General features: G+C 43.3%; 1 protein-coding gene across 2 annotated transcripts in view; it reads left to right on the top strand.

Annotated features, from left to right (window-relative positions):
• Nucleotides 1–24,554, top strand: part of ASPHD2 (aspartate beta-hydroxylase domain containing 2) — a 276,383-nt gene that overhangs the window by 134,599 nt on the left and 117,230 nt on the right. Inside the window, exons 1-2 of one of the 2 annotated variants that reach the window (XM_069214698.1) lie at nucleotides 7,834–7,895; nucleotides 12,125–12,165. The exons of the other annotated variant lie outside the window; for it this stretch is intronic. The gene's annotated coding sequence lies outside the window, so the exon portion shown is untranslated. Of the gene's footprint in view, nucleotides 1–7,833; nucleotides 7,896–12,124; nucleotides 12,166–24,554 lie in introns of those variants that run through there. 2 annotated transcript variants of the gene reach the window in all.

The following is a 24,554-nucleotide window of genomic DNA, read 5'->3' as shown; positions in this document are numbered from 1 at the left end:
ACCTTTGACCAGACCTACATTGTTAATACATTTGTCACCCCTAGGGTAGGCTCTGGACAGCCCAGAGTGCAGCGTGCAGTGTATTCAAAAGGATAGACATGTACTTTTAAGTTTTACATTTCCTGGTTGTGAAAAACTTTTTTTTTAAAAATGTCATTACTGCAAGGCCTATCTCTCCTTTAGGATAACATTGGAGTTACCTTATTACATTTATATCCCCGATCCCATGATAAGTACGGACCTAGATTTGTACCCTGCACGATCCTCCCCACCAGAGAATGCTACGTCCTACCATCAGGTAGTAGCCCGGGCAGCCGCCTTCCATAATGTTGAGCCGCACAGGGACCCTATTGAGCAGGATTTCCTTTTTGATACCCTAACATCCACACACAGAGATATCCAGGTTATCCCCATGTTCCCTGGTATGCTTTGTCATGCAGACAATATTTTTAAAGAATCGGTCTGCTCTAGGGTTATTACCCCTAGAGCAGACAGAAAGTACAAGCCTGCTCCCTCTGATCCACTATATATCAGATCCCAGGTCCCGCTAGACTCCATAATGACCACCACTGCACGTAAATGGGCCAATAGTCAGGCCATACAGGACTCTCCTCCCCAGACAAGGAGAGCAAAAAGCTGAACGCTGCCGGCAAAAGAGTGGCTGCACAGGCGACCTATCATTGGTGCATCATCAACGCACAGGCATTGCTAGCAAGATTCGATCAGGCTCACTGGGATGAAATGAAGGAGCTCCTCCAATATCTCCCAGATGAGCACTGCAAAAGAGGACAGCAGATTGTTGCAGAGGGTCAAACAATCACTAAAAATTCCATCTTTTGTGCCCTGGATGCTGCACTTGGTATAAACACCAGTATCTTGGTTAGGAGGCACGCCTGACTTTAAGGCTCTGACTGCAAATCAGAGGTCCAGCCATCTGTGCTCAATATGCCCTTCGACAAGGAGCATCTTTTCAGCCCACAAGTGGACTCCACTCTTGAGAAGCTGAAAAAAGATACAGACACGCAAAAACCATGGGTTCTCTTCTGTAGCTCTCACAAAAAGGTACTTTTCGTTGCCCCACATTCAAAGATGGCTATAATTCAGCAACTTCAGAAGTGTCTACCCCCCACTATCCCCCAGTCCAGATAGCTTTCATCCTCATATTCCCAAGGTTTTTTCAGGGGAGTCTATAGCAACAATAACAACTGAGGCTGAGTTAAGAACACCACCACCTGCAGCTCTACCTCCACATCAAAACAGCGAATACCTACGTCTCCTCCTCCCCCCCACTCCACACCTTTCAGGGGATGACTTTAAAATTATTATACAGATTTGGTCAACATCAACTCAGACCAGTGGGTCCTTTCCATTATCCAACATGGTTACTGCCTGGAGATCATTACTACCCCTCCAAACATTCCCCCTCACTCTCCCAGGTTATCCAATGAACACCTCACCCATCTCATACAAGAGGTGCAATTCCTTCTTCTCAAAGGGGCCATAGAGCCTATTCCAGTACACAACCAGGGAATAGGAGTATACTCTATATACTTCCTCACCACCCAAATTGGCCTACTTTGGATCTCAGACCCTTAAACCACTACATTCGATCAGAACACTTTCACATGGTCACTCTTCAAGACGTTATTCCCCTCCTACAATAGGGCAACTTTATGACAGTCCTAGATCTGACAACGCTAACTTCCATATCCCCACCCATCCCCACATCGAAAATACCTAAGATTTGTAGTTGCAGGCAAACATTACCAGTCCAAAGTCCTGCCTTTCAGAGTCACGACTGCTTCCTGAGTCTTCACAAAGTGCTTAGCACTAGTCGCCACACACCTATTCTCTTGTAGTCTTGTAGAGCGCATGGCTACCCGGAGGCCTCCCAATGCTATTTCAGACATTGCAACGGCAGCAGTTTCTGGCAGGGGAAGCATTTGCTGAAGAGCCAAGTCTTCAGAGCTTTTCGAAAAGGAAGCTCATGCTCCTGTAAACAAAGTTCCAATGGGAAGGAATTCCAGAGCCTCAGGCCAAAGAGGCAGTAGAATGGCCACCCCAGCGGGCTCTCTGAACAGTGGGAACCTTTAGCAAATGGGCTGAAGAAGAACCAAGGAGTCTCCCTTTGAGATGGGGACAGACTAAAGATCTAAACGGGAGAGGATCCTTATGATGAACTGCCCTGTGTAGAATACAAAGAAACATAAACTACAATCAGTGTTCCATCGGGAGCCAATGCAGGTCCTTCAAGGTCCTATTGGCCAAGGTATGCTTAGGAACATTCGTCAGGAGGGGAGCGGCGGCTTTCTGCACAGTCTGAAGTCTCCCGATAACATAACAAGGTGAGCCCAAAAACATGGCATTCCCATAATCAAGACTTGTTAAGCCAAGGGCCGGAACAACCATTCTACTGACAGGGAAGGGAAGGAGGTGGAAGACCTTCTGCAACAACATCTGAGTGCCATTGCAACTAGCCGCAACTGATTTAGCGTGGGAGTCCATAGTGAGGCTGGAATCAAACCAAAACCCAGTGATCTTTATTAGGTCTTTAGGGGTGTGTAAATAAATAATACTACCTGAGACACAGCTCAATGCTCAATAACTGAGATTGTTGCCCAACAGCATAACCTCCGTCTTATCTTCATTACATTTTAAGTTTTAGTTTACAGCCCGCCATTCAACCGGCCACATCATTAAGGCAAGAGGTCAATGATGAGTGCTAGAATTTCAGTCCTGGAGATGGACATGGCCAGCTGAGTATCATCGGCATAAGAGACCAACTATAAACCATGGGCTTGGAGAATGTCATCCAAAGGACAGAGCTAGAGGTTGAATAGGGTGGGGCTCAATGAAGAGCCCTGGGACTCTCCACAGCAAGATGGAAGGCTGGCTGAGACTAAGGTCTGGTGCTGGACCTGAAAGGAGTGGTTCTACAAAAAGAAGGAGAGACAATCCAGAGCTCGACCCATCTCCCCAATACTAGCTTCAGCAACCTTCTGCACGAGGATGAAATGATCCACAGTATTGAAAGCCACACTAAGATCTATGAGAATTATGGCTGGAGAACTTTGATTCAGGATGCTCCTAAGTTCCTCAACCACTGCCAAGAGTGCAGATTATGCTGTGTGAAGGGCAAAAGCCCATCTGGGTAGGGTGCAGCAGAGATTTCAGCACAAGGAAAGCAGAGAGATTGGTGTGGACTTAGTTTTCAAGCAGCTTAGAGGCGCCAGGCAGCAAAGATATTGGCCTAAAGTTACTGAAAATGTTGGGATTTTAATTGGACTTCTTTAATAATGGCTTCACAATTGCATGTTTCCATTTAGGGGGGTACAAGCCTGGAGGAGAGAGAGAGGTTAAGTAGGTAATTTAATACTGGAACGATAACCTTAGACTCTTGAAGAAGAATGTGACAGGGAGCAGGGTCCAGGGGTGAGCCTTACTTTACAGAAGACAAAACATACATGTGTTCTCTTACTTAGACGACTGGCTTATCAAAGCCAGCACACTACTACACTACCCATGTCAAACTCAAATGACAGTAAACCTGCTTCACAGACTGGGATTCACAATCAACTTTGTCAAATCCCATCTTCACCCTCGTCAGATATAGCCCTAACAAGGAGCTATTCTCAATGCAGAGTTGGGGCTAGCATACCCCAATCCTGCTCGGGTTCACACTTTTCAGTCTCTTCTCCCACAGTTTCAGGAGAATCGTACATGCACAGTCAGGAATATCATGCGCCTGTTAGGGATGATGGCTTCCTGCATTGCCATCATTCCCCATGCCATACTCCACATGCATCCTTTACAGCAGTATCTGTCTCGTCAGTGGTCTCAGTCACAGGGTCACCTGAAAGATCTACTGTTGTTAGACTGCCATGCCCACCGCTCTCTGCAATAGTGGAACACCACCAACCTATTGAAAGCGCAGCATTTTCTGGACCCTGTGCCACAGGTCATTTTGACCCACAAGTGCATCCCTGGCTGGTTGGGGTGCTCACCTTCAAGAACTCACAGTAGAGGGACTTTGAGATCTCAGTCACCAACCCCTACATATCAATTAACTCGAGCTTCAGGCAGTATTTCTACCCCCTGAAAGCATTTCTTCATCACCTGTCCCACAAGGTTGCCTTAGTCCACAACAACAACATGACAGCCAGGTATTACCTAAAGAAACAAGGAGTGGACACAGTCGTCCCAATTGTCACAACTCTCAAGACAGTATGGAAGTGGGCAGTCCACCAACACATTCATCTGGTGGCAGAGTATCTCCCATGAATGGACAACAGCTTTGCAGACCTTCTCAGCAGGATGTCGCAACAAGTCAACAAATTCTTCAAAAATACTTCCTAAAGTGGGGAACTCCTCAGATAGACATTTTCGCCACAGTAGAAAATGCTGAATGCCCAAGCTTTGCCTCCAGGTAGCCACACGCACTATCCAAGGGCAATGCTGTATGGATGAACTGGTCAGGGATATTTGCTTACGCTTTCCCATCTCCCTCCCATTCCATTTCTGGTTCAGAAAATCAGGCAGACATCTCTCACCATGATCCTTGTAGCTCCCACTTGGGCACGTCCGCCATGGTTCACCACACTTCTGGACCTCTCAGTAGTCCACCCACGAGAAGCTCCCATACAGACCAGACCTTCTTATTCAAAATCAAGGACAGATTAAACATCCAGACCCCAAGTCACTCAACCTTGCGATATGGCTTCCGAGGTCATAGAGTTTGGTTACTTGGGCTTGCCTGTGGAATGTATGGATGTCCTCAAGGAATCTCATAGATACACAGCTGGAGCATGTTATGCTGCAAATGGAAACCTTTTGTATGCTCTGTCAACCCAAAGTATTAAAGCTACTGTCCAAGACATGGTTTGTCACTTGCTCAACTTACAGAAAGCAAATCTAGCTTACACTTCCATTTGCTTTCATTTCTCAGCTACAGCTACATATTTTCAGAACAAGCAACATACTTCCTTGTTCAGAACTCCAGTTATCATAGTTTTCATGGAAGACCTTAAAAGGGTTCTTTCACCCACACTGCCTCCACACCATCCTGGAACCCTCAGTATTGTGTTCAAGGACCCTCCTTTTAAGCCACTTGATTCATGCCCTCTTAAGTATCTTTCTTGGACAGTGATGTTCCTAGTTCCTATCACATCTCTTAGACATGTTGGTGAGCTCTAGGCCCTAAGCTTGGAAGAACCTTTATTCCAGATCCATGGAGACAGTGTGGTCCTTCGCATAAGCCCAAAGTTCCTTCCTAAAGTGGTTTCCTAGTGCCAAATCAACAAATCCATTGAACTGTCAGTCTTCTTTCCATAGCCTGACTTAGTTGCAGAAAGAGCCCCCGACACTTTAGATGTTAAACGTGCATTGATGTTTTCATTGACAGAAATAAAGACTTTAGGAAAACCTAACCGCTCTTTGTAGCTTTTTTTATTACCTCAGAAAGGCTATCCAATATCTAAAAACAGCATAGCTAGATGGATAGTGATATGCATACATACCTGTTATGCCAAGGCAAAAAGACATATTTCTGTCACTCCCAGAGCGTGCTCCACTAGGAAGAAGGGTGTCACTATGGCTTTTCTTTGAAACATACCTATAGCTGACATCTGTAAGGCAGCTGCATGGTCTACACCACATACATTTACAAAACATTATTGTGTGGATGTACTTGCACACCAGAAAGCCAGTGTAGGCCAAGCAATGCTAAGATCAGTTTTCCAGTCAACTGCAACTCCCATAGGCTAGCCATCGCTCTCAGGGAGGGACTGCTTTACAGTCTGTGCAGAGCATGTGTACTCCCACAAAATGCCTTCAAACGGAAAACGTTACTTCCCCAATAAGCATCTGTTCATGGCATGTAGTGCTATAGATTTACATGCACCCTCCCTCCTCCTGAATGCCTGTGGCCGTTCCAGTTACTTTATATTTGTATATACTTGTACATATGTAGTTTATTTTACATGGACATCTGTATCTCTACTTCGTCTACACTACTTTTCTCACCTGCCTGCGGGAAAACAATCCAACAAAGGAGTTAATGCCCAGGCGCAGTATCACCAAGAAACAGGAGCCACTTGATCCTATGACTCGGAAAAATACTTATTAAAAAAAAAAAAAACTTGCAACACTACAAACTCAACACTAGAGGAGTATGCAGAGCATGTGAATCTGCAGCACTACATGCTGCACACAGATGCTTACTTGGTAACTAACATTTTCAAGTTTGTTTTTTCCGGCCTTAGCCATTGGCCACATGACTGGGCATAGATGACAGTTGGGCTTTGCGTATTCTACCTAGACATCCACTCATAATGGGAGCTTATGTTTGACTGGATGGGAGGGAGGAGCTGGACCTCACTTACACCTGAAGAGGCAGTGTCCTGTCTCCACACAAAGGGCTTAATGGGCCTGCATTCTCACTTCAGCCAGCCTGGAGCCAGAGCAGGGAGGTAGGGAATTCCATGCACTTCAAAGACACTGTCTCGAAACGTCTCCCACCTTCCAGAACCTGGGCACCAGTATATATAGTAGAAGGACCTCAGACACCACCACTTCAGTACACTTGTGGACCTGTGGTTACTCTGCCACAAAGAAGGACTGCAGCTCTGCTGGACTGCTGCTCTACAAGGAACTGCTGCCCTGCTGTGCTGACCGACTGCCTTCTTTCCTGGGGAAGAAGAACTGGACCTGCAACTCCATCTTGAGCACAGGACCCCGGAGTGAGTCAAAGGGCTAATGTGCTGGCCTCCTGATATGAGCCTCAGGGACATAACATGCTCCCCGACAGCTCCTGGACTTGTCTTCAGCACGTTCCTGATCCGCAAGAGGTGCTTCTGGGATTGTGGACCCTCGATGTGGCTCTTGAGCTCTTCAATTCAAACTTTTGGGCTCTTCGCAGCTGGGAGTGGACCCATTCGCACCAGAACTGAACTGCTCACACTGAAAATAAGCGCAAGCCGCCACAAGTCTGTCTTCGCACAGTAGCATCAGCAGCCCACAGGGGACCACTGATGTAAAGCTCCAGCCGCCTAGCCTGCTCTGCGCGCCACGCTGACTGACTTCCGTGATGCTCTACTTGCTCAAAGTGACCACCCATGCGAACAGGACTATTGGCACAAAACTTGAGATGATAAACCTTCAGCTGGATTAATCTGGGACGGTTTACGAGCTGCGTTCTATTGTGGTCAGCATTAAACGTTTGACTTTGATGCGGTTCAGCACAACCAGATGGCCGTTATTGGTGCTTTATGCTATTAGGCACTATATTGCAGTTTATTCTTAAAAAATTCAGAACGCCTGTTCTATTGAATCACTTTTTGTCATTTTGGTCTTGTTTATTTATGAAATTTAGAGCTATTTTTATAATTTGGTGTGGGGTTTTTTATGCTGTGTTTTCACTGCTTTACAGTTTGAAGTCTTGCACAAATACTTTACACATTGCCTCTAAGTTAAGCCAGACTGCTCTGTGCCAAGCTACCAGGGGAGTTGAGCACAGGTTAATTTAGGGTTAGCTTGTGCCTTACCCTGACTAGGATCGAGGTTGCTTCTTGACCCGGGGTCACACTCCAGTCAACAAGTAGCCCAATTTCAAATAGTGTAAAACGAAGGCCACATGTAAAGTTTCAGTTATGGTCGTGAGTGCTTATAAAATACTGTAAACATCAATGAGAGTGAAACCACTCCATATCATTCACCAAGGTTGTCCATACATTGTAAGACCATCACCAGCCATTTTCTACGAGTGGTATATTCTTTGCATCTGGTGGACTAGTAGCCGATAGTAACATCATTGGGTCTTCTTTTTGCCTCTAACCAGGAGGATGTATCACCACTGGCAATGGAAGCTTGATGGGATCTGTGAAAAAGATGTGGTGAAGGTGAGAGTGAATTAAAATCACCTCTGTACCCAAGTAAATTCTTAATTTATTATGACTGGGATAGGGTAAAGAAATAAAAACATTTGTGATAATAGTGTTCTGGAGCAAATTACGCGACCCTCACATCAAAAAGTCAACATATTTCAGCCTATTTGTGCCCAGATAGGATGTCGGCTTTCTTCAGGACCGATCTCACTGCACCTGCCAATCAGAGCTTGGAAGATATACCTTCTGGAATCTTATACGTTCAGGTACATTGACTTCATGGACATGAAAGGCTTGCCTATAGGCCCTAAGAAATAAATACACAATCAGTGCTTTCCACTATTAGCCAGCTTAAAATGCAAATGTGGTTGTTCAACTGATTTGCTTCAATACTTAAACCAAACCCAGTGAAGCAGGGACATAATTGTCCCCGATGTTTTTTCACTACCAATTGACTGCCACCTTTTCCCCAGGGCGTAGACGTACAAAGTATTCACCCAACCCATCCACTCAGTCCTAAATATGTTCTGTAACAGCAAACAAAGGAGGAGAGGAGAGACATAAAATGCTTGCCTCATGGTAATTCTGACGGCACGATTGTTTTTAAACGTTTATACAGACACTTAACCTTATCCTGAATATGGTTAAGGAATCAGTGAACCACATCACATATTTAGACCAAACCCCTTAACATCCAAACGAATCAGGTCATACATTTCAGTGTAACTCAAAATGCAGTTATTTCTAGGTTCCATTGTCATGCTAAATATACAAAATCCACTAGCTACGGCAATGATTCGTAGGCTCACCAGGGAAGGGACTACCGGGTAACATGTGGGAACGTGCAGGGCATGTGGGCATGTAACTTGTGCAGATATAGTGGGTAAATGCAGCGCCAGGATACTTTTACATTACTAGAAAGTCCGCCGCCTTCACTCCTTTGCCTGGCCGTCCAGAATAATAACATAAGGAAAACAAGCATTTGCAATACAATGGGTCTCGCGTTTGCTCCTGTTAGAGCTGATAGCGTTGTAAACTCCTAACCGGACTTTTCACTGGTAATGAAACCTATCGGCAAAATTGCAATTATGTGCGTAACCGGAAAAGGTGCCATTAACTGTTTAACAGGGTCGATATTATGAAAAAAGCGCTCGACTTCTGCCAAGCGAGATCACGCTGGGAAAATAGAGAAAAAGTAGTCCACGAGCCAGACAGAAAACAGCGAGCCTCGCATGTTTTCTGTACTTGGTCGATGCACTCGAGGAGGGCTATTCACCGGAAAAGGCATGACGTATGCATGCCTTCCACTAATGAAATCAAGCAGATTGTAACAGGCAAGCCCACGAGCCAATGAAAGACACTGACGTGACGTGGACAGGGCTCCAAGCCCTTTTTAATTCCTAAAGTGTCTCGCTTAGCGAAACGCATGCGCAAGCGCATGCGACGCAGGCTCTACCCTAATACTTCTGCCCATACTCCTAAAGATCACGTTGGGTTCCATACACACACATACACATGCACCTGTCTGCCCTGTTAAAGGTCAAGTAACGACCATAGTTTATACAGTGAAATCATGGCTGTGCCGCCACGTTTAAGCACTTAACCAAAAGAGAGAATCGCTCGCACTACATTCGCATTGTCCTCCTTCTCCTGAATATCAGGGTGGAGGGTGCGCAAAACTTGCTTATATCGTAGCACCTGACACTGATCTAGATCGGGTGCGTAACTGCAAGGGATTTTTTTTTTTAACTGAGAAGATACTACCCCCTAAACTGTTGTGTTTTGAGAGAGATCCTAACACTACATTTATGTAAAAGAAAACAGAAATATATTAATACCAGCTGCCTAAAAAATGGCCAATTGAGCGTTTTTCACAAACTTCTTCTATGCGCCGAGGGTGTTCCTATCTACCTAATTAGGGAATATCTTCTAAACCCAAGGCAGGGTAGAAATTACGACACGAAGTTGCCTTTGCAAAAAAAAATAATACCGCAATCAAAGAGTTTAGGAAAACACAGAGGGCTTTTAAAATTTTGCATTCTGTTTGTGATTTTAACTAATATTATAGATTCATGAGGTTTCTAAATGCAAAGGCATGTTAAGTAATTCTTTACAATTCTCTATTTTCTCTTCAGTACCAGTTCCTTTTAGAAATCTTACTAATAGTTAGCGTATCATGCTCCTAACTGATAGTTGACCAGCTCACCCAGTGCTTCTTCTATGTTTTATTACTTATATAGGTCTGAGTATTCATTCTACCAAATTAGTCGTATTTTAAGTTCTAAACTGAGAGTGGCCGGCTGTCAAGCAATGTCAGCAAATACATGAGCATAATTGCTTGTCGTATTTAATACTATAATCATCTGAAGATAGTTGCAAAAGACCTTCAAGTTAAGGACCCTATCATGCAACCTGGGACCAGAGTGTCTCGTCATTGAGAACCTGGCGATGTGTCTTCAAACGATAGACCCAACGCTGTTCCTTTTGTAAACAACTTTCTGTCTGTGTGGATGTCTACATAATCCAAGGTCTCCAAGACCACCCCCCTCAAAACATCTACTGAATGTTGTGCAGTCAAAAAATAGTTACTCATACGTGTGGTTGCTCTGCAACATCTAATGTTTTTCCTATGCACCCCTTAGCGGGTCTTTATTTTATTGCATGTCATAACGTTATAACGTAGATTGAATGGACATGTGATCATGTAGATGGCATGTGGTGTGTTACAGTTAGTGTGTTTTCTTAAACTCTATTGAAAATTGGGCTCAAATGTGATGGTCATAGTCACTGAGGTAAGGTGGCATACTGCACATGAGCCACATGGAAAGTGGCCCATGATGGGCATGAGGCCCCATGCTGTAGATATTGTTCCTACTTTTTTCTGGCTTTTTTCGATTGTGTATGTATCAGTGCTTAATTTGTACTTGTTGTTTCCGGTACGGAGCACCTGCACTTATTTTTGAGGGCCGCGCTTAGTTTATTTTTGCATCAAGCATTTAATGCGAGCAAAATACACATATGGGAAAGATGGTGGAAGAGAAAAACGAAAAAGCGACACAATGGGAGAAAGCAGAAAGCTGTAAGGGTGAGCTGAAGGGGCAGGGAGTGGCTTTATATGGATTGAAGAGGCCCGAGGTGGCTTCAGGATTACGCTGCCTCAGTATTCCGTGTTCCCACATTTAGTTGCTGCAGCAGCCACGTGTTTAAGAGGAGGGCTTTAGGCACCGGCACTGTTAATTTACAAATTAAGCACTAAAAGTAAATCTGTCAGGTAGTGTTCTCTTCTTTACGGAAACCTCGGTTTGTGGCAAGTTAAGGAACCTGATTTAACTATGTCCCATTTCTTAATCACTAAGGGCCAGATGTAGCAAATAAAAAATTTGCGAGTTGCAAAGTGCGAGTCCATGCGACTCGCAATTTGCAACTCGCAAATTGGTATGCAGTACGGTGTCTCAGACACCGACTGCAACTCGCTATGGGGTCGCAATGACCCACCCCATCAATATTCATGAGGTGGGTCGCAAATTGTGGCCCCATAGCGAGTATAGGCACTCGCAAACATGGAGGCCTGCTGTCGTCAGCAGACCTCCATGTTCGTGACTGCTTTCAATAAAGCAGTTTTTTTATTTTTTTTAAGTGCAGCCCGTTTTCCTTAAAGGAAAACGAGCTGCACTTAAAAAAAAAAACGAAACCTTTAGTTTCGTTTTTTTTTCAGGGCAGGTAGTGGTCCCTTGGACCACTACCTACCCTGAAAAAATATTTTTGGGTCCATTCACAAAGTGGAAGGGGTCCCATGGGGACCCCTTCCAATTTGCGAGTGGGTTACCATCCACTTGAAGTGGATGGTAACTGCGACACCATTCAAATGGTATTGCATACCACTCAGAATCGCAAATAGGAAGGGAACACCCCTTCCTATTTGCGATTCAGAAATGCATATTGCGTGTCGGTACCGACTTGCAATATGCATTTCTGCATTGGGAAACGCGTTTAGCGACTCGCAAACGGCAATTTTTGCCGTTTGCGAGTCGCTAAACGTTTCCTACATCTGGCCCTAACTTCTTCACTAGGTTTGATTCAACATTGTAAGCTGTCACACAGGTCATGATGTCAGAGGTTTCAGGTCGTTCTACTGTTTGTAGGAGTGTATCCATATTCTGATACTTAGCTCTCATACAGCATTAAGAGACAATATGGGACGGATACTTTCTAGTTCTTAAGTTATTTGTCTTTCTGTCCTTTAGGTTGCTGCAATTCCTACGCAAGCTTAGGAATTGGATGTAAGGTAGGTTTTCTCTTATTTTGTTTGAATAAAAGCCATCAAACAGAAGTAAGCGGTTTTTTATCTGTAGGTTTGTGATAAGTCTTAGTTTGCAATTCCATGCCATCCTCGAAATTGGTAACATCTAGAAAGGTGAGTAAGGTGTTGCTCATGCTGCAAGTGAATTTCAGAAAGCTATCTCTTGTATTCAACCATTCCAGAAACTTGAGGACCGTTTGATCTTCGCCCTCCCATACTATCAGGACATTGTCTATGTAGTGTTTCAACAAAGTAAACCTCTGGTAGAATTGATTGGTTTGGGAAAAAATATGTTTTTTTTCAAAATTGTTGATATTCAGTCCTGCCAAATTAGGGGCAAAAGTACTGCCAATCAGAGTTCCATGGACTTGCAGGTAGAGCGTTCCTTTGTATTCAGTATACTTTTCTGTGACGGCAACTCTGCATCATTCCAAGATGAAGTGCCTGGGTGCTCTGTACTGCCAATCTTTCTTGAAAATAATTTGTTCCACTTTGTCAAGTGTTACAGCCTGGGGTAGACTGGTGTATAAGTTTTCAGTGTCAAGGCCCACCAACAGATTCTTGTGTAGATCAAAAGGGCAGTATTGTAGCAGTCTCAGTAAGTCACATGTGTCTTTTAGGTAACTCACTGTTCACTGTACTATCGGCCTTAAAAAATGGTCAGCAAATTGCAATACTGGTTCTAAATAGAACCTATTTGGGAAACAACAGGACAGCCTGGTGGTGGGGATTGTTTTTTATGCATCTTAGGGAGCGAGTAGAAATTGGGTATCTTCGCTTCTGTTGTGCACAGGAAGTCTGCCTCCTTTTTGGAAATCCAACCGCTGATTTCCGCTTCCTCTACTACATTTTCAATAATCCAATGTAGTCTCTTTGTAGGGCCCTGTGTTATGACTGTAATACCTTTCGTCACTCAGTAGATCTGTGCATTGTTTATCATAATCAGATTTCTTTAACCGGATGATACTGTCACTTTTGTCTGCTGTTTTTACTGGCCACTCTCTGTTTGTTAGTTCTGGAAGGTGTTTGAATTCTTTTCCCATGCTATTATTAAAAATAAACTGAGCTTTGAGACATTGAGGATTTCTGTCTCTTGTAAAACTGCCTGTTCGAAGGCTAGTATCTCCACTGGAACCATATCATTTGGAGGACTGAAAGTGGATTTTCTTCTCAAATGTATCTCTCCCTCTTCCGCAGTACTCTTTGCCACTGCAAAATGCCTTCTGCTATTTCAGGAAACAGTTAGGAGAATACTGCCTCACACTTCAGCATGCAGTTTGTCCCATTGCATTATGGTGAATGCAGTACAAATATGTGCTTTCTTCATCTGTAGTCTGCTGTTTTCACCTTAGTGGGTGCAGCTAGAGCTGTATATCTCTAGACAGGTGTTTCTGGGTTTAGCTCTTTGTCAGTAGAGAGCAGCAGGCTTTTTTCTGGGGTTGCTGGAAACGCTGCAAACATCCTCTCAGGTCTCAGTAACACTTACTGGCACACAGGTGCATCAAACAAAGCTTGTCTGCTTGCTGGCTCAAGGGAGCCTTTTTAAACCAGAAACAGTTGGGAGCACACTGCCTCACACTCCAAACTATAGATAAAGTAAGCACAACTTTGTACTGCATTTACCATAGTGCAATGGGGCAAACTGCTTGCTGGAGTGAGAGGCAGTGCGCTCACAACTGTTTTTCTATCTGCCATTTCACTCTGGAGACAGAATTTGATGAAATTAGTAGGTTTAAACAAGTTGATCTTTTGATGTGAGGGACACATAATTCGTTCTGAGCACACCATGTCACAGATGTTCATCCGTGTTGCTACGTTGATCATGGCTGTCGGCTTAGGACACTATATCGAGTCCGTAGGATCTGGCGATGTCTGCAAGGGGTGTCATGTAGATGTTGAACAAAGTGGGACTGAGGGAGGATCCTTTGGGTATGCTGCAGGTGATTTTCTTGTGTGTAGAAGTGAAAGGAGGAAGGTGGATGCTGTGCATGCGACCTGAGAGGAAAGAGGCGAACCACTTAAAAGTGTTTTGTTGAATTCCTATGTTGTGGAGTCTTTTGAGAGTGTGGTGAAAGACTGTATCGAATGCTGCAGACAGGGCCAGAAGGAACAGAGCTTCCAACCTTCCTCGGTCGAAGAGAGTCCTGATGTCGTCTGTGGCACCAATCAGTGTACTCTCTATGCTGTGACTGGCCCATAATCCTGATTGTGAGGTGTTGAGAAGGTGGTTTTGTTTAAGGTAGTCGGTGAGCTGTTGGTTGATGGCTTTCTCAAGCACTTTGGCCATGAAGGGGAGCAGGGAGATCAGTCTGTAGTTTTTCTTTAGTAGGGGGTCTGACCTCTGTGTGGTTCAGTTCGTCCGGGAAGGTTGCCGTGGTAATGGAGGTGTTGAGGATGTGGGTTACTTCTGTGCTAATTGTGTTGGCTCAGAGGTTGAAAAGCCGGTGTGGGCAGGAGTCGGTGGGTGCCCCAGAGTGTATGGATGACATGATGGCTGCGTGGTCTGAGTAGTAACCTGGGACCAAGAGGATATCGTGTGGCTGATGCTCACTGCTTTAGAGATGTTGTCTAGGCTGGAGCTGGAGGGTTGGGGATCGAAATTGTTGTATATGGTGGTGATCCTGCTGTGGATGTTGTCTGAGAGGGTGTCACAGAGTTTCTGGCATGGGTGGAGGGTGGTCTCTGTGGCAATTGAGTTAGGGAATTCCTTGATGATTCTGAAGAGTTCTTTTGGTGGTTGGCTACGGTGTCGATGCAGGCTGGGATTGCTGTTTTTTGCTGCCTTGATGTGGTGATGGTGGTAGTGGTTGAGGGATACATTGTAGACGGCTCTGTTGGAGAAGTCCTGGGTCACGTGCCATTGTTTCTTGAGTCGGTGTCAGTTGGGTTTGGAGTTTCTGAGCTCTGGAGTGTACCATCTCCCTGGCTTGTAGGTGTTATTGTTTTTTGTTGGTTTCAGCTGGGCAACTGGTGATCCATATGGTGAAGTTTTAAACGGCCAGGTGTTCAGGTCGAGGTCTGTCGTGGGTTCAGGTTGTGCAGTGTCTAGGGCCTATGCCCACAGTGCCTCGGGTATCTTGCCCAGCTTCGGTGGGGGTGCTGAGGTGCTTGGAGGTTGTGTGCTGAAAATTGGAGATGGTAAAGTGGACGAAAACGTGGTCGGCCCAGGTGAGTTCATTCACGTGGGTGAAATTGGTTCTGTCGCTAAAAGTGAAAATGGTGCCCAGTGTGTGTCCAGCTTTGTGTGTGGGTTTAGTGTCCAGTTGGGTGAGGCCAGTGTTGCTCAGGTTCCCAGTGAGGGAAGTGGAGTTGATGTGAGTTTGCTGAGTACGACTTAGTGGACGAAGTCGATGGCGAGTTGGGTCATGAGGTTGGCAATGGTGTCGCAGAAGGCTGGGCGTGGTCCCAGCCGTCTGAATGCAAGGGTGCCTCGCATGATGGTGTTGGCATCGATCTGGAGTCGGAAGTTGAAGTGCTCCATGAGGGTCGTTGGGTCGTTGTTGGTGATGGTGCATTGGTTAGTTTCCTTAAAGATGATGGCGAGGCCCCTGCCATGTTTGTTGGTGTGGTCTTGGTGTATCATCTTGTAGCCATCAGGGATGGCTGTGGCGATGTCCGATTTTGAGGAAGCTGTTAGCCATGTTTCTGTGATTAAGGTGACGTCCGGGTCGTGGGTGGCGATGGTGTCTCAGATTTCCTTGGTGTTTTTGCGTAAGGAGCTGACGTTTAGTAGGATGCACTGGAATGGTATTTGGTTGTTCGTAGTCTTCTGTGTGAGTGCAGTGTGGGCATCAGTGTGTGCAGGTGAGCCTGTGTTACAGGAAAAATAGCAGTGTAGGCAGGTCCTTTAGTTGAGCATGGGATGCTGTTGATGGGGTGTCTGAATTTCACATTCTGGAGTTCGTTGGTGATGTGGGGAGAGTTGTCGCAATCAGGCTCAGGAATGTGGGCAAATTTGTGGCAATCAGGCTCAGGAATGCGGGCGGAGCTGTCAGCGGCAGGAACGAGGGCCATGGAGCGACTGGGGGGCTGTGACTTGCCCAGTGGGTGTCATCTTCACTACACCTTTTTCACAGATCCCACCACGCTTCCATACCCAGTGGTGATACTTCCTTCTTGTTGGAGGCAAAAAGAAGACCCATTGATTATACTATCGGCTACTAGTCCACCAGATGCAAAGAATATACCACTGGTAGATATAGCTGGTGAGAGTCTTACAATATATGGAAAAACCTGGTGAATTTTGTGGAGTGATTTCACTCTCATTGATATTTATAGTAACCTGACTGGAAGCTGAGTGAAGGCCTTGCATTACTTCTGTCTCCCTTTCTCTTGATGTTTGAGTGCGTATAAAATACCACTTTATTGAGCAAGTCTCACTAAAACTATCCTGTGTGTTGCATACATCAGGTCCTGATAACACAGAAGTCTTAGTGCTACTGGTACCCGATGTATGTAATGTATAGGATAAGTTTAGTATATGTATGGTACTCACATAGAACCTATACTTGCACCAATTTAATGAGCTCTTTTGGGCATAATGTATTCAAGTCATACATTATGTATGCATAGTGTTATGGAACATCTATAACTTGCTAATTCTTTCAGTTTGTTTTTTCCAAAAAGATTTGTGTTGCTCTTCCTTGCAGCCCTTCCATCACACTTCGGGTTATTAATATATTGAATCATACCTTCAAAGTTTTTGCACAGTTCAGATCATATCTGTGTCGGTGTCTCAAGTTTATGTAGGAAGTGAGTTCCTAAATGCTGCGAAAGACCACAAGTTTAATGCAGTCTACGAGTAAAATTAATCTGCGTTTCTTGTCTTTGTCTCTGCCTATTCACACCCATTTTTTCATGTTCATTTTCAATTTCTGTATGATTAAATTAAGCACGCATATCTTACGCATAAGAAACTTTCAACTTACATGTTTTTCATGACATGTCCAATTCGAATAAGAACCAGTGCTTAATTTGTAAATAAAAATGTGCCGGTGCCCAAAGCCCTCCTTTTAAACATGCGGCTGCTGCAATTAATTGTTTGAACACAGAATACTGAGGCGGCGTAATCCTGAAGCCATCTCGGGCCTCTTCGATCCATATAAAGCCAGTCCCTGCCCCTTCAGCTCACTCTTGCAGCTTTCTTCTTTCTCTCTTTGTGACGCTTTTTCGTTTTTCCCTTCATCCGTCTTTCCCAAATGTGTCTTTTGCTCGCAGCAAATGCAAGAGGAAGAAGAATAAGCCCTGGTCCTCAAAAATAATCTCCGGTGCTCAGCACCGGAAACATCAAGCACAAATTAAACGTGGATTAGAACTAATTATTTGAATCCCCCATCTCCCTTACCATCAACTAATCTTTTGCTACCAGGACGTTGTGCGAGTTCTGGTGCTCCGCATATTTCTGAAAAGCAAAACTACGTTTATAATAATAAAAAATGAATACAGTATTGATAAAAATCAGTTTATAAAGCGTTTCCTGCCTCTTGTCTGCGTTTCTAAGCTTTGTAAATGAAAGCTGTTTATATCATATAGGTTAATGGTGTTCATTTCATCAAGCTCGGAAAATTGAAGCCTGAAGTTTCATTGCTGGGTCTAACAAACTCAAAACCCTTGGATCTCCGCATAGCTCAGTTGAGGAGAGTTTACTTGAGTGAGCCGCCACGCGTGTTACTTATTTGTCTGTTTATTTACATATGTATGTATTATGTATTTACTGATTTATTTATTTAAAGTCCCCTGCCCCATTCCAAGAGGCATGTTAGCATTGTACACAATAAGTGGCCAGTAAAAAAATAACTTCGCTGCATGTTATTGAGTCAGTTTTTGCACCCTATGTATATTTTTGTGGTTTTTATTGGTGAATAACGTGCAAGCATTGCGTGCATCCGCTTTTGTGCACAGTAATACTCCCACATTACTGGTATGTTTTCGCACAGTTCCTTCAGCTGAAGGGCATGTCTCACTCTGCATGATGAACCATGGAGTTTCTGGATGAATTAGCTCATGCAAAATGCGGCAGTTTGTGCTGCTCAGGTTATGGGCGCACAGTGAAAACCACCTGAAATGTCCTCTTTCGAAACACAAAGCAAAAAATGTATTCCCTTCATCACGCAGGGCGAAGCATACCGTTCAGCTGTAGTCTATGAGCTGTGTAATCACCTGTTGCTTATGATTTTCATATAGGAAACATTTGGAAAGATGGTTGTAGTTAGATCCTCATGAGCCTTTTGTGAAAACGAGACCAACGGGAAATGCCAAGCCCTAGGAAATTTGATTTTCTGTTGTGTACTGAGTACAGAACTGGGGCACAGGAAAAATCAAATGTGCTTTAACACCTCCGTAAAATGTAGGCATTCACTAACTCCGTGCCGCTCTGTTTATCTAGCCAGTACTCCCATGGCTTCCATTCATGAGGAATCATGAATGTAAACAGCAAAAATATTTGTAATTACTCCCCGCACAGTTGTTACATCACCCGAAGAGCAATTTCTCTCGTTTACTATCAGTTCAGCCTCAGCTCTCATTAATGCTGCACCTCTCCTTACCTTTTCTAATGTACATATGCTATGTTGCAAACTACAACAGGAAGTAAGGGGCAATGTGCAGCGCTTCTCAGTCGTCAGGTTACTGGGGAGCGTGTTACGCAACAAAGAGTTGTTTACTGAAAAGGAGGGTCTTTATGTTTTTCCTTATGTGAAGCAGAGATGGTGCTTTGCGGATTTCGTCAGGGACAGTGTTCTCCAACCTTGGTGCATTACATTAGGAGGACAGTTGTCTGGTTTTCTCTTTCATCCTTTTCCTGGCTTCGAGTCAGTTGATGCTCGTACGTTTTTAATATAGTACTCTGTAGGTTTGACCTTATGCTCTCAATATGCTGTGGTTCCACTGTGCAATGCTTTGAAGGTCATGCAACAAATCTTAAAGGTACTGCAAGTGAAAGGAGTGAGCCATTGGAGATCTCAGTGTTAGGGTTATCGTTTCATACCAAAGAACTATGATGAGGCATGCTTCTTTATGGAAAATGTTTTTAGATGAATTGTGTGTTTTCTGGGTTTCCCGCTAACAAAGCGTTGCTTATGTTGAAGTGGAATAGTACAGTTCAAATGCCTGTTCTGTAGTTTTCATCTGGGAGGAGCGGCTTCACCATGCCGGGCATGGTCAGTTGATACAAAGCTGTTTTATCTGTCTATGCAATATCTGTTTTGGAGCTAAGGTCGAAGTCCAACTAGAAACATAGTGATTTAGCATAGCTGACAGATTGTGAAGTGAAGCCATCTTTACCCACAGTAACTTGCTGGCATCTGCAAGCTTAAACAAAGTCAATAGGTCTGGCTTTTTGTTTGGGTTGTATTTTGAGGGTGGTGGAGAGTGAGCAAGTGTGTATGTTTGTATGCATTCCCACGCCCATCGGTCCTAAAAACAAAAACTCATAAAGAAAGAGTATCTTGGCTTACAACAAAATGGAAGTGAGCATTTGGGCCCCCTTGTTGAACAAACTACATTAGAAGAGAGAAATTGTACCCTCAAAGAAGAGAGCTATGAAAAGGATCTAGAAGATAAGGTTAGCATTATAATTTGATTAAACACTTTTTGATGCTCCACAGTAAAGAAGGTAGCATATAAGGTGAGCAGGCAGGTCTAACCATTATTAGTGATCTGGATGCCACTGCAGTTGTATTGAACGTATGCTGTATCAGTGCTGCCTTTGGGGCTGAAAGACAGTTTTGTAGTACTGCACGAGAGTATAGGTTCTGATTCTGTCATGAATGTTATTAGCAAAATCCTTCTCAACGTTGTCGCCCAAGAATGGGTGGATACTTTATTGGGCAGCAAGTAGCGAGGCCTTTATTATCCAGGATGGGCTTTTTGAGGAATATTCAATCAATCAATCAGGGAATTTGTAAAGCGTGCTACTTACCCGTGAGGGTCTGAAGGCGCTGGGGTGGGGCTGCTACTGCTCAAACAGCTTTAGGACCTGTCCAATTTTTGAAGGCTTCTGGTAAAGTCCTGTATTCTAGAAATGTGTTGATGATACCCAGGATCAGTGTCAGTCCTTTTTCAGTTATTCTCTTTATTTTTAATGATGATATGATGTTATGTTCTGAAGGGGTCGATTTTAAGGATTTAAGTATGTTCATCAGGTCCTCTGTAGAGGTGATTTGGAACATAAATCACTAGGGCGTTTTTTGCTTGAAATTGCAGTGCAAAAGATGGGGATGATATGCAACAGAATGTGGTCTATCTTGTGATTGAGGAAATTGTTGATGTCTCAATGCTTCTTATTGTTCTGCGTCTGGCTAGGTGTCATTTTGGGGTTGATACAGTGTTTTATTGCCCTGGTGTCATTGTGGGGTTGATGCAATGTTTTATAGCCCTGAAGACTGCTCTTCTTTTACTGGAGGCCTCTGATGATGTTTATGTAGTAGATAGTCGTGGCCTTTCTAATAAGGTCCATGCAGGTGGAGCAGATTTTTTCAGGGTGGCAAGCCAACTGCTGTCGATTGAGTGTATGGCTGTATGAAGGTCTTCATGAAGGACAACTTGAGGAAGGTTTGCGAACGATCTGCACATCATTTTTAACATGTTTGGCCACAGCTGTTGGAGCGGAATAGGAAAGGACGATGGCTATGGCAGCACAGTTGGCCAGAAGGAAGTGCTGTAGAAGGTGTTGTGTCACGCTCTCCTTTGGTGTGCACATAACATGTTGCTATTGCTGGTGGTTGGATAAGGGATGTGTTTGGATGCGTTGTATGATTTCAGCAGTGGTCAGTACGCAGAGGAAGGCATCCTCAAGTGTCTTCATGGAAGCATCACCAGCGTGGTTAAAGTGACCAAGGAAGAAAGTGTTTGCAGAGTTACCGGAGGCTGTTATGATGAGGTCTGACATATTGTTATTGCAGGTGCTTAGAAGTCACCTGCACTTGAATATCTTAATATGATCTGCTGTGAGCAGAAAAAAATAGTAGATGAGTTTGGTGCAGTAGTGCATAGCTTGTTTCTAAGAGATGCATGCCTTTGAAGTTTGGTGGATGACTGTAACTCCTCTACTGGTTGGTTGGTCTTGATGGTGTGTTGAGTCCCTCAGTCATGTGGGACTAGGAAACTGAGAGTGGAGTTGTCCTTGGAGATAGCCAGGCTTCTGTAATGAAATGTGCGTGTCAGGTTTGTTGTTGATGTGGCTAAATAATGTCAATGGTATGAAGGAATTGTTAATGTCAATTAATAAACATGAGCCTATAAAACCATTCATTATGCTTGCTGTGACTGGCTCTGAATGGGATGCTAGTGAGATTACCTGGATTGCTCGGGCATGGTAGTTTGGGATGTGGACAGTGTGTGATATTCACATGATATGAGTCAGTCAGTCAAAATTCTTTATTCAGCAAATTACCATAAAAGCACAAAATTCATTACACATAATATTATTTACAATATAATTCATAAAATATAAAACGTCAATAATAAAATACCACATCTATATTAGTTACAGACTTACTTCAAATTCATAAGTTCCATATTCACGTAAAATCCAGAAAACCACAAGTAAAATCTCATCACGATCAAATCATGTACACTATCACACTAAATTAAGGTACAGCTGCCTCCACTAATTCGTAGCGTTTTCTAGTAGCAATAGCTATTCTTAAAAAATGTAAAATGACATAACAAATATCAATAGAATTCAGTTGTTGTATGTACATCAAAGCATCATTCTAAGATGTGAATTGTAATTTCCGTAAAAATGGTAGTAAAAATGTACGTCTAGGAGCAGAATAAAGCAAACAAAATAAAAGAAAGTGACGTGCTTTGTTTAGTAATAGAGTCACACGGGCAATTCGGAAGTGCTTTTTTCCAGCAACATTGCTTAGGAAAAGCTACTCTAAAGTGTATCAAATTTAATCTGAATAAAACAAGGAGGAAATATTCTGAAAAATTTGGGAACCAAGTTAAATAGGGTTCCATCCGAGATGTTGTTGAAATCGGAGCATAGGGGTCAAAAGTTTTCAATTGCAACGCCCCATGTAATCTCTTATTTAAGGTATAATCAGAATATCAAATTATAACCAAATCCTTAGTGTTCGAAGGCAGCGACTCAGGATGAGAAAACATATTCTCCAAACCTAAATTCCGGAAATGAGTTTGTAAGCAAGAAAGCCACGGGATCCTGCTAAAGTTGGCCAGATGGATACAGTCAAATAAACAGTCTTGTACCAAAACGGCCGCAGGATTCAACCAGACTTTCAGCCATAATAAAAGTGGGGCAACACCAATCAAATCCCCAATGTAACTTAATCCCAATTCCTCATGACAGATAAAATTTGCAACATTCTTACGCAGCATCAATACCCTATGTACAAATTTGTTCTCAGCACATCGGAGAGAATCGACTTTATTCGAGCCCCACAAACCTGCCCCATAAGTAGCTGCAGATACACATTTTGCTTTATAAAGCCTAATTATATGATAAACTGGCCTATGACCTAGTTTGTGAGCAAACCTGAAAATTGCTTCCAGGTTTCTCACCATCTGTTGGGTTTTACAGGTAGGATGGGACTTCCATTGTAAGGAGGAATGAAGATGTAAACCCAGATAGCAAAACTCCTTTACTTTGTTTATAGTGATCCCTCCCATAGTAAAACGTTTAGATCTTGTATTTCTAGGGCCACATGTCATCACATACGTCTTTGTATAATTTACTTTCAAATCTAAATCTTGCATGAAGATTAAAAAATAATCTATCAAATTTTGTAAACTGTTGGCAGTGCGGGCAATCAAAACCGCATCATCTGCATACAATAATACAGGGAGCTGTCTCCCACCTACTCTAGGGAAATCTTTACCATTTGCTATTAAAAAACTATAAAGACCGTTTATATATAACAGAAATAAAAACGGTTCTAAAATACAGCCCTGTTTGACTCCTCTCAAAGAAGAGAAAGGGGCAGACCTCTCACAATGTGATCCATATTGCACTGAAACCCTCAAATCCGTATATAAACGTTTGATTAACTCCAAGATGTTCCGATCCACCCCCAGGAATTCCATAATTGACCAAAGTTTCTCTCTATTCACCAGGTCGAAAGCACTAGATAAATCTATAAAAGCCAGATGAATAGATTCCTTCCTGGCGGTCACATATTTGCTCAAAATAAGGTGCAAGTTCAATGATTGTTCAATAGTGGCAAGACCGGGTTTAACACCATATTGGATTGGAGAAATAATCTTTGCCTCAGTAGCCCAATCCTCCAATTGGGTCAAAATTACACTTCCCAATATCTTAGCTATAGAATCTATTAGGGAAATTGGTCTATAACAGGATAGATCTTTCCTGCAGCCCTTTTTAAAGATGGGGATAATAATAGCCAATTTCCACAAAGAGGGGATTTTACTCATAACTACACATCTTAGTACAATAGTAACTAAAGGACCCCAGAGGTCCGGCATGGACTTATGAGGTCAATATGAACCCCGTCCGGTCCAGCAGCTTTCCCGGATCTCGAATGGGAAAGGGCATGATTAACCTCATACAGGTCAAACGACAAATCAATAGTAGTGAAGTTAGAGTCCACAGGGCTCTGATTATCTCTTTCATCCCCTACAGACACTATATTATTCTCTGGCTGAAAAACCTTAGTGAAATGGGTTACCCACACTGTTTCTGGTATCAAGCATTCATCCTCCTTATTATTCTGATCCATAAAATAAGAATGATTGACCACCCTCCAGAATTGTATGGTATCCTTCAGTTCAGTAGCTGCCATTAGTTCATCCCCTGCACTAGACCTGTTTTAATTTTTCCTCACTGCCAAGGCTGCCTTATATTGTGCGGTGGCTGTTTGTACTAAATCGCGGGGAAAAAGGGCTTAATCTAAGAGCCCTTTTCAAATCTTTATCGGCCTTTGTGCAAGCAGAGTTGAACCAACGGCACGCCCTTGGACCGCGAAAAGGCCTATCAATTACCAAGGACTCTGAGATAGCGGAACATAATTTCACATATTCTAATGCTAACTTATCAGGGGTGCTTTGTTGCGATAGACATAAATTAATAGAGTCCAAATTATGTTCAATAAATTCCTGGTTAAATACTCTATCCCACTTCATACGTAGATCAAAACTTTTATTAAAAATGGTTGCCCTGTTTAGTTCCCTGTTACTTATAACTGGTTTACTATTACCTGCAAGTTCACTAAATAATGGGTTGTGGTCACTGGCACAGTGAGGTATTATCTTAAAATCAAGAATTAAAAAGAAATCAGCAGCACTAATAAGAACAAAATCAATAATGCTTCCTTTAGAATTCGCCGTAAAAGTCGGTAACTTTTGGATAGCTGCATTTGCCTTATCTCTACCGTATACAAGATCCAATCTGTAAA

Source organism: Pleurodeles waltl, chromosome 11 (genome assembly GCF_031143425.1).
Source record: "Pleurodeles waltl isolate 20211129_DDA chromosome 11, aPleWal1.hap1.20221129, whole genome shotgun sequence".
NCBI lineage: Eukaryota > Metazoa > Chordata > Amphibia > Caudata > Salamandridae > Pleurodeles > Pleurodeles waltl.
This window is presented reverse-complemented; position numbering and strand designations above follow the sequence as displayed.